Source organism: Humulus lupulus, chromosome 9 (genome assembly GCF_963169125.1).
Source record: "Humulus lupulus chromosome 9, drHumLupu1.1, whole genome shotgun sequence".
Classification (NCBI taxonomy): Eukaryota; Viridiplantae; Streptophyta; class Magnoliopsida; order Rosales; family Cannabaceae; genus Humulus; species Humulus lupulus.
Window position 1 is genome coordinate 142,888,165 of NC_084801.1, and position 10,968 is coordinate 142,899,132.

The 10,968-nt window shown below is 29.7% G+C and overlaps 1 long non-coding RNA gene across 1 annotated transcript; it reads left to right on the forward strand.

The window, feature by feature from the left end:
* Positions 1–609: 609 nt before the first annotated feature.
* On the forward strand, positions 610–3,523 carry LOC133802058 (uncharacterized). Its single transcript, XR_009877131.1, has 3 exons — positions 610–1,414; positions 2,540–2,608; positions 2,852–3,523. It is a non-coding gene; the product is annotated as an uncharacterized LOC133802058 (long non-coding RNA).
* Positions 3,524–10,968: the final 7,445 nt, after the last annotated feature.

Here is a 10,968-nt window from a genome sequence, read left to right on the forward strand (position 1 = left end):
GGTTTAAATGTCATTTAACAAAACATAGGGGTCGATCGAGTATTCGGGCAAAACACAGGGGTCAAACTGATATTTTCCCATTTTAAATTGAAAAAAAAAACAAATTGAATTTGTTTTTGAAAAAAAATGAAAAATATAAAATGAATTTATTTTTGAAAATTTATTTTTAAAAAATAAATATTGTGGACCAATTGTAATATCCGTTTTCCCGGAACGGCAATTTCATAATTTTCCCATTGTGTGCATCCTTGTCATTTTTTTTCTTTTCCTTTGATGGATTATTGGATATGTATGACTTCCAATGGAAATAAAATTCATTGTTTCTCATGTTTGAGTTTTTGTGGAATCACAACATGAGAATAATGTCAAGTGAATAAATAATGGCTCGAGTTAAGTTATTTTATTTATTTAAAAATTATAATAGTAATTATTATTATTATTATTATTATTATGAGCATAATAGTAATAATAATATGCTTGAAATTATTTTATCTTATTATGTGTAATTTTTGGTTTGTCATAATATTAAATATTAGAATTTGTGAAAAGACCATAATACCCTCAAGTTTGGGATTGGTTCAAGGGGCATTTTAGAGACTTTATTTCTTCTGTTTTAACATGATTAAATATTCATAAAATTGATTAAATTTTCGAAATTTAACTGATAATATCAGTTGTGGAACTTAGTCAATTTATTTTATTTTTTTTAAGGAAAAAAATAATAAAATTCCTTGAAAAGAGGATTTTACCACTTCAAACGCTAATTTATTTTTTAAACCTATTCTAAAACGTGTTGCCATGATAATCTGATGGAGAAATCGTGGGAATATTGAGGGAATCAAAGGATTGAAGAGAGAGAGTGTTATTATCGTTTTTTTTAAGAGAAGAAATTTTTGAGTTCTTGCACTTGGGAAAAATCTGGGCAGTAATGAACATTGTAGAATCATTCTAGGGGAGGAAATAAACATTTTGAGTGTGAGAAATACATTTATAAAGCCTCGGATTGTGATTCACCATTTTTATCCAAGAAAATGCAAATTCTTGGATAATTTTGGATTTAAGTGTGTTCAAGAGTGTATGGTGTGCGTGGTTGGTGATAAACAAGCTTAGGGGACTCCAATAATCGATTTTGACGTGAAGAAACGAGCTGAAATGGTCTAGAGCAAGAAAAACTAATTTTGAGCTCCATTTTTGGCGGTACACCGGACTTGGAGAAGAAGACTTCGGAACAAGGGGTTACGGACATCTTTTTGGGCTGGGGTCTATTGTTTTGAAGTTCTGGACATAAGGGGATCATTTAACAAGCAAGAGAAGGGTTGGAAAGCAGCAAAACTCAGCCATAGAGTCACCGGCGCCGGAGAAGAAGACAAAACCGGCGATATTTCCGGCGAACCCGATCTGGGTGTTTACTGAGGTGTTTTTTTTTTTTTTTTCAATCTTAAAAATTAGTACATTAATTTTAGAGCATTTTCCAACTGGTTTCATATTTTTCTGATTTTTCTTTGAATTATTATGATTTATTGAAGTTTAAATAAAGATTAATTATGAAAAATATTTTTATTGTTCAGAAAAATATGATTTTATGTTTCAATGATATCTATATCATTTAGAATGGCTTTGTACGTTTAGATTTAAGTTTTGATCGTATTTGATAATTTTCTTCAATTATTTACTTTTAAATGTGTGATTTAAGAAAATAAATGTGGAAAATTATTTAAAGTATTCTGAAAATTCTGAGAATTTTTGTATATGTTTAAAATGAGATTCTAAGGCTCTCTGTAATTTTATTTCGAATTTTTATCATTTATGTAATTTTCATGATTTATTTGGCTTATGTTATATTTTAAATATCAAAAAATATTAATGCTACTGTTCTGAACCTTAGATATTTTGTGTGTGTTACTGTAGGGTGTATAAACCGATCTGTATAGTTAGATTCTATTTTTAATTAGTTATTAATTCTTCTTTAATTAATTATTTTTTCTATAAAATTAATTAAGAAAATTAGTTATTTTTCCCAGAAAATTCTAAAATAATTTTTATAAGTTTATTTTGGAATTTTAAACAGTTCTGTATGTTAGTTTGATTTTTGGGCTTGGTTGTGTATTTATTTATATTATTTGGGTTTTATTTGAGAAATTGAGGAAAAATAATTTATAAATGTTAAAAATTATTTTTCTGGTCGTATATGAGAATTTGCTGATTATTTAGGGTTCTGGAAAAGTTATTTATTAAATTTTGTTGTCATATGATAATTTTTATAAAATTATTGAGTCTTTAATGTAATTATGATATTAAAGGGTATTTTGGTAATTTTCACATAAAAAGTAATTATATGAATTCATGCGATATGTTAGAAACATCATTGTTTGTGTATGTGACATGATGGTTTGAACCTTTTGTGGAAAATTGTTTTAATTTACGTGTCATGCATGTTAAAATGGCATAGTTAAATTATTTCGATAATTAAGGTTTCGAAATAAAACCTTAATGCCTATTTTATTTTTCCTAAATTTTCGCTGTGTAATTGGACGTCTAGGAGCTAGCGGTCATCGAGGTGACACAGCGAGTGGTTCGAGACACGTCAGCGGAAAACGCACTGTTTAAGGTAAAAAGAGTGGACATCTGCGCATAGGGTGTACGTTATGCGTACAACCTTGTTTTCTTATTTGTTAGTTATGTAATTATATTTGTGACCTGAATTGTTGCATTAGGTTGACTAGCATGAGGATAGTGCTAGGGATTTTAGTTAGTAGACATGCTTAGATGATAGAGTAGGCGTGCTACTAGATTTTAGCTGCTTGTGTGAGTATAACACTTGCAGGAATTATCTTGGGTGTGTATAACTCAGGATAATAGGATGCCACCACGGAACTGCCGAGTGTGAGTACAGCGCAGGCAGGGCAACGATGTCTCGAGGGAACGGCCGAGTGTGAGTACAGCGCAGGCTAGACTATGTGCCACCGTGGGAATGCCGAGTGTGAGTACAGCGCAGGCAAGGCAGATTACATTTCATGTCCGATCAACATGACTTGTTAGTATTTATGTGTGTGAGTGTAACACACATTATGTTAGTGTGATATGGTGTTTATATATCGCACGATGATTATTATGCTTAAGATGTTTATTTATGTTTAGTTGAAAGTTTATGTTTTCTGGTTTGGGGAGTTATGTCCTACATAGCTCTTCTTACTGGGCGTTAGCTCACGGGTACTCTGTGTGCAGGTAAAGGCAAAGCAAAGCAGTGAGTAGTGCGGGCTCGAGGCATGGATGGAACATGTTAGAGGCTGGGCTCCAGTTATTTTATGTTTTTAGAAATAAATGTTATGTTTTTTTAAAATTTTCAGACTTGAATGGTTATTTTCTTTATGTTTTTGATATTAAACCTAGCGTCCAACATTTTTATTTTTAAATAATGAGATCTCATTGTCTGTTTAAATTTTAAATAAATATTTTCTCTTAGTGTCTTAAAGTATTTATTGTTTATTATTTTTAAATGGACTCCCTAAGTAACGTCTCGGGAAATCGGGGCGTTACACCAATCATGTGGAGCCACGTGTCCTTTGACTGATCAACTTTCATATTTAACATTGTGTATCTCTAATTGTAAGTAAAGTTAACATTTGGGTACGGTTGCCACCAAAAAATCAGTTTGGGTATTTAAGTGTTAGTAATTTGTAAGTTTGGGTATTTTGGCCGCAAATATCCCTTTGAATTATTATTATGAAACTTTAATTATTTGTATGATTGTGTTTGATTGTATATTTCTAGTTTATGTGTTCAACTCCGTTTATTTAATATATATAATTTTATTTGAATCTATATCTTAAACTGTTTTATTGAGAAAATTATCTTTTGAAACATTGATTTTATTTTTTATTTTTTAGGGATTCAATTATTATTATATCATTGATTTTTTGGTTGAAGCTACAAAATTATTATGAAGAGTGATGACTCCTTTTAGAAAGTATAAATCTGGGGCAGAAAAAAAGAGATAGAAATTAACGAGAGAAACTTTACATAAAACTAAGTTGATTCTCTTAAAATATATTTTAGGAGCAACAAAGGAGAGACTTTTGTGAAGAATGAGATTGCAAATGAATTTGAAGAACCAGAACACGAGGAGTATCAAGTTAGGAATGATAATGAAGAACCTAATCAATCAAAAAATGATGAAGATAGTAAAATTCCGGATGAAGATGCTACAAATGCCACTTCAAGTGAAAAAAAAAATAAGTTTCCTTTCGACATGGATGATCTATAGAATTGGAATAGAACATACCAAAATATAATAAAGTTCTTAGTTGAAAGAGATCCAAGAAGAGTCATTAATATCACATTTCCTAAAGATGTTTTCAATCGATGTTTTTCTTCAAAACATTACCTACGAAATTTATCAAATGGGGAGAAACAAGATAGAAAATGGTTGGTATATTCTGTTTTTTTGGACAAATTATTTTGTTCTTGTTGTAAACTATATGCAAAGAATAAACAACTCGTAGGTCAATTCGTTGATGAAGGTTTAAATGATTGGCATAATATTTCTGATCCACTTAGAAGTCATGAAAGAAATAAGCATCACATTGAGTCTATTGCTAGTTGGGTAGAATTAGAGAAAAGAATAAAATTGAAGTCAACAATTGATACAGGTTTGCAAGAACAAATCAACCAAGAAATGGAACATTGGAAACGGGTATTAGAGAGAATCATTGCTATTGTCACTACAACAAAAAAGGTCATTTGCATCAGTTTCTAACTGCCACAATTGAGTTTTTGCATTAGTTTTATATGTGACGCGGAATCCCATGACGCAAACCAGACTGGCGTTTGCGTCAATGGGGCACTGTCACAAATCTGGCATTTGTGGCAGTGCCCTACTGACGCAAATGTCAGCCTGGTTTGCGTCAGTGGGGCACTGCCACAAATATTAAAAACGAGTATTTTTTGAATCATTCGGGCACTGTCACATAAAGTATTAACCAGGGAATTTGCAAATATTTATGCCAATTTCCCTAGCCTATTTTGATAAAAAAAAAAAACAGTAACAGAATTAGAAAAACAACAGTATAAATAAAAAAAACAACAATATAAATTTTTTAAACATTTATCTAAAGTTAACATTTGTGATCAAATCTACAAAAGTAATTCAGATTTCAAAGTTAATCTATGTATATAGGTACTCTTGTGTTCTAAATTTCTAAGTATTAAACCTACTTAAACTAAAATTTCCTCACCAACTTGCTCATTTGCTAACTTAGATACGCCATAATTGATTCAATCCACTCATCCCGTATCTCGTTGATTTCGTGAGCCGAATATGGTGTCATATTTGTAAAATAATTAGAATATATTTAAAATAATAAGTTAGAAATCATCTAAATAAAATCATGAACGATAGTTTAAATTAAAATTAAAAGGTAAAACAATACCTCATTTTTCAAGTAGGTCTTTGGTCTAGGTTGTGAAATCAACTCTCTAGCAAACTTCATATTGTAAAAGCCACACTCGGTTGGCCTAGTTTGGTTTCGACAATATTACAACATAGTTATCCAAATTTAAGTATTATATTTAGCAAGTGATTACAATAACAATATGTCAAAAACTTTAATACGATAAGTAATATAATTTACTTACCTTAGGAACACAAACTTTTAGATTGATTGACTCTTTTCGTCTTCGGTGAGCATCATATTGATCCAATGCCCTGTAAAAAATATTAATATTTACCCAGTTATGAGTTTGAAATGAAATTATAAATTTATTAAGTAATATGTATAACTTACATGATAATTATCTCCTTGATTTCCAGGCAAAAATGTGAGTTTACAGGATCCAAAAAAGCTACCGAATGACTGTGTGGCTGAATTAATACTAACATCCAATGATAGCTACAATAAAAAAAATTGTGTAAGATATTTATCAATAAACAAAATGTATGAATATAAAATTAAATTGACTTACTTGTTGTTCCAAGGACAAATTAGAAACTGTGTCTCTAGCTCCATCTGTAGAAACCGATCGATGAGTTGACATTTTCTCTTCACATGTGAAAAGACTTGGAAGAAATAAGTTGACATTTTGAGAAAGTAGTGAAAATCTATATGAGGAGAACAATGAGATTTTTTTACAAATGATAGAATTGGTTACTAAAATTTGATTCGACCATGCAAGAATATGTGCGTCATATTATGAAACATGAAACACATTATCATTATTTGAGTCACAAAATTCATAATGAAATGATACATTTATCGGCATATGAGGTGAAAAAGTCAATCATTAGTAGAGTTAAAGAAGCAAGATATTTTTCAGTGATACTTGATTGTACCCCGGATGCAAGTAATGAAAAGAAAATGTCTCTCGTGTTAAGATGTGTGAATGTTTTAGATAGTCCAATACTGGTTGAAGAATATTTTTTAGAATTCATTAAGGTAAATGACACTTCAGGGCTTGGGTTACTTAATGAAATTCTACATGCACTAAACACGTTTGATCTTGATGTTAATAATATAAGAGGACAAGGTTATGATAATGGATCTAATATGAAAGGAAAAAATAAAGGTGTGCAAAGTAGACTGCTTGAAATAAATCCTAGAGCATTTTACACTCCGTGTGCTTGTCATTATTTAAATTTTGTACTTTCTAATATGGCTAATTGCTACCCCATGGTTGTCTTTCTTTGGTGTGTTACAACGTATATACTCTTTAATTTCAGCTTCAACAAAGAGATGAAAAGTTTTTACAGCTCATGTACAAGGTCTCACTGTTAAGTCATTGTCATAAACATGCTAGGAGAGTCGTGTTGAAAGTGTTAGAGCGGTAAGATTCCAAGCTCCACAAATAAAAACAGCTTTGATTCACTTGGAAGGCAGTAACAAGGAAGATTCTGAAATAAAGAATGGTGTTGAGACGTTAGCAACATATTATATCCAAAACTTTGAATTCTTGTTAAGCATGATTATTTGGCATGATTTATTGTATGTTGTGAACAATGTTAGCAAAGTTCTCCAAAGTGAAGATATGCAAATTGATGTAGCTATTAGAAATTTGAAAACTCTTCCTTCCTTTCTCTAGAAGTATAGAGAAACCAGGTTTGAGGCATCTATGGTTGAAGCTACAAAGATAGAAATTGAAATGAAAATTCAATCTGTGTTCATTGAGAAGCGGACATGTCATAGAAGGAAACAATTTGATGAGAGTATGGTGCATGTCGTATGTCGTATCAAATTTACATAATATTTTATTTTCAGTATTACCAATTATTTAATATAACAGTAAATACAGGTCGAACCCATGAGGACTATTGATCAATTTATTATTCAAAACAAATACAAGAATTAAAAATGGGATTTTATTTTCGAAATTCAATAGCATAAAGTAACAAGCAAATAACAATTAATAATAATGATTTTAAAGAGCAGTTAAGAATTATTCTACACCTTCAATAATCAATCAAACAACAATGATAAACATTATCCATATTCTCAATTAAACTATTAACTCCGCAGATAACACTTAAGCAATCAATTATCACAATTTCCCTATCACAATTAATTAAAATTACGCACTCATTAATTAATTCTTTTTCCCAAGCAATAAATCAATTAAGCATGCAATCTATTTAACTTAGGAAAAGCATTACATTAAGTGGAAACAAGTTAATATAGGCAACAAATTCATTAATCACGGAATACATTTAACCTAGGTTCTATTCTCCATCACAATCAAAATACTCATCACAGTACTTAATTGCAATTTTATCACTCTACTTAAAACCCTAGAATATTAGGTGAATGGCAATCCTAAGATGATAATAGACCAATGCTACACCCTAAGTAGTTGGTCACCTAACAAGATATCACACAATTCATAGCATTCAATTAACAGAATAAAAACAATTTAATATAAGGGAATAGAATGAATAAAGTTCATCATTGCATTCAAGATTTAATGTCTTTGATTTTGAAATAACCCTTAACCTAAAAGAAAATTACTCCATAGTCACAAACATCATCATACACATAATCATAAATTGAGAATAATGGAGTTTTAGAGAAAATAAGAAAAACTAGATTGGATGTAGAAAAGAATGGTTTTTTTGTTGGGATTTTATACCCTAATTAAAACTCAATTTCTTTGTAATCTCATTTATTATCAATAAAATAATAGAAATCATTTTTTGACTTGGTCAATCACTTTGCTCACATGTTTTATTTTCATGATTATTTGTTTAATATAAACTTCTATTAAATCCCAAGCATATAGCTAATCGTATTTATAGTGACGTAATCACGATGGAATATAAATATGATTATATGTTCAAAAATAAGTTAGTCCTAAGATTAGTGAGTGCACAGGATTTACACTGACTTGTCAATCTACGATATGTTCTACTTATACATTACAGTGTTATGTTCTTTCCAGAACATTAGCAAAGTAGATAAGATTGGATGTATTTGTTACATCAGACTGGACCGATATTGACAGTTGATAGGATAAGTAAACATACCATTATTATCTATTCTAGTCATATCATATAGTTGACCATGTTAGGAATGTGTCCTAAAAGCATGTAAAGACATTTGTTTTTCTGTGAATAAATAAATACAATGGTTTATTATTATTGTCATATTTAGATTGTTAAATTATTGTTTGAATAATTTTGTAAATATCAGAAAAATTCCATATTCATTATTGAGGATGTGATCTTGTATTAGTACGAGAGAATTAAGATCACATGAATGAATAAAAATAGTCAACAACAACAAATTAAAGTTATGGAATTCTTTAATTGGAGTTGTAAGTACGGTTTACTGAGTATCATAATGATACAAATAATCTAGATTCGGATTATTGATGTGGAAAGACATCTCGGTAAAGTCGCTTTATATAATATGATTATATATGACATGGACCGATATGAATTAAAGTCTTTATCCAAAAACCATTTAATAATAAAGACTTGTAATTCATATCATAACTGATGATCATTTATAGATCAACCTAAATCCTAAGTGATCATGAACTCATGTTCATGTTTATTAAATCTTTTGATTCATTCATTAAGGTCTCTTCAAAGAATGAGGCTAATGACTTTTGTTTTGGAGATTTAATATTATGGATGGCTGGGAACATGTATCAACAATACAGAATCTAATCTTTCCTAACGAATTGTATATTAGTTCCCTTAAGAGTTAATTCTGGAACTGAATGATTTTGAGCTCAAATGTATAATTAGATTATAGATTAATTATTCACTAGTTAATTAATGGTACTTAAGGAATAAGAAGTAAATTAGAAAGGTTAAATGGTAATTCTTCCATTCTAATTTATGAACTAATTAAATTAGAGGGTTGAACTATTGTAAGATGGTTATATTAATGGACGACTTAAGAAAAAGATTTCTGTGAAAGTATATCTATAACATAAAGAGTGCAATTCTGAATTTATAGTGGAGTAATATCAGAATTAATAAATTAACTATTATAATTAAAGAGTTTAATTATTTAGTTTCAATTTATTGGAGCTTAATGTTATAGGTCCATGGTCCCCGAAATGGCTCAAACAAACACTGACAAAGGTAAATACAAAAATGGGCAAAAAGGACTTATGTGATAAGTAAAATATTTTTCTATGTATCAAACATAATTATTGCTTAATTATGTGTAATTAATTAATTATTTGATTTAACAAAAATATAATTAATTTTAAATTAATTTATTTTTGGGATTTTTGGTATTTAAATAATAATAAAATTTGGAAAAAAATCACATGCCATCACAGGCATGTGGTACACGTGTGGCACAGTGCACAGGCACTGTGCTACACGCATAAGAGAGTGTACTCAATCTTTTGATTCCACAATTTTAGTTATTTAAATATTAAATAAATAATGAGATATTTTAATATGATTAAAATATTATTATTTAAACAAAAATCTGATAACTGATCAATTATTTTGAATTTGTTTAAAATAACAAATATTTTAATATATAGGATATATTAAATATAGGATATCAGTTTTTCATAGAACGTAATTTTTCAGGGATAGAAAAATATCTAGGAATCTCTCTCAGAGAAAGAGAACAGTGACATAAACAAAAGTCATTGTTCTTCACAAAACCTAGGTTCAAAACTTTATCAGATCTCATGTGTTGAGAACATCTGATAAATAGTTTATTGCCTATTATTTGTATAGCGAGCCCACACTCGTTCTTTGTGTGCCTGAGACCATTTTGGAAGATCTTGGTGTGAGATCTCAAGGATTTAGCCATACGAAAAGAAAGCAGGAAGGAAGGACCTGAGGTAATTTTTCTGTTCATGTCCTTGATTCAATATATATATATATGCATGGGAAGAAGTAGATCTAGAAATCTTATGGGATTAAATCTAACAATTTGATTGTTGTTCCGCTACGTATAATCTCTGATTTGATCAATAAAAACCAAAAAACCATAGGTCAATTCAATCTCAATTCTTAGTGGTTAGTATTCTAACTTATTGTATTATTTGAGTTCTTTGACTTGTTCGTTACCAGCTTACCCAACGGACTAGCCCATACTTACATCTTGGGAACTCGGTAGTATAATTTAGTGGGAGTGTTAATTATAGATATAAACATCTATAGCTTCTGATGAAGAAGTGAAACGATGGTTTCCTTTTAGTTTGGTTCAAGGTGTTAAATGATAGAGATCTCATTTCAGTAATTAAATTTGTTTATTGAAATATCATTTACAAGGAACTAAGTGTTTTAAGGATAAAATACAACGAGGGGTAAAATGGTATTTTAGTCCCATCTCATTGTAGACCGTCTATAGAGGATTGAGTGACAATTATGGTTGTAACAATGGATGATTAATAGTGTATCTATATTTTTTATAGAGCATTCTATGAATTCAATAGTGCAATTCCAAGTCTTTAGTGGAGTCACGAGGAATTAATAAGTTAGTAAATTTATTTGTTAGATTT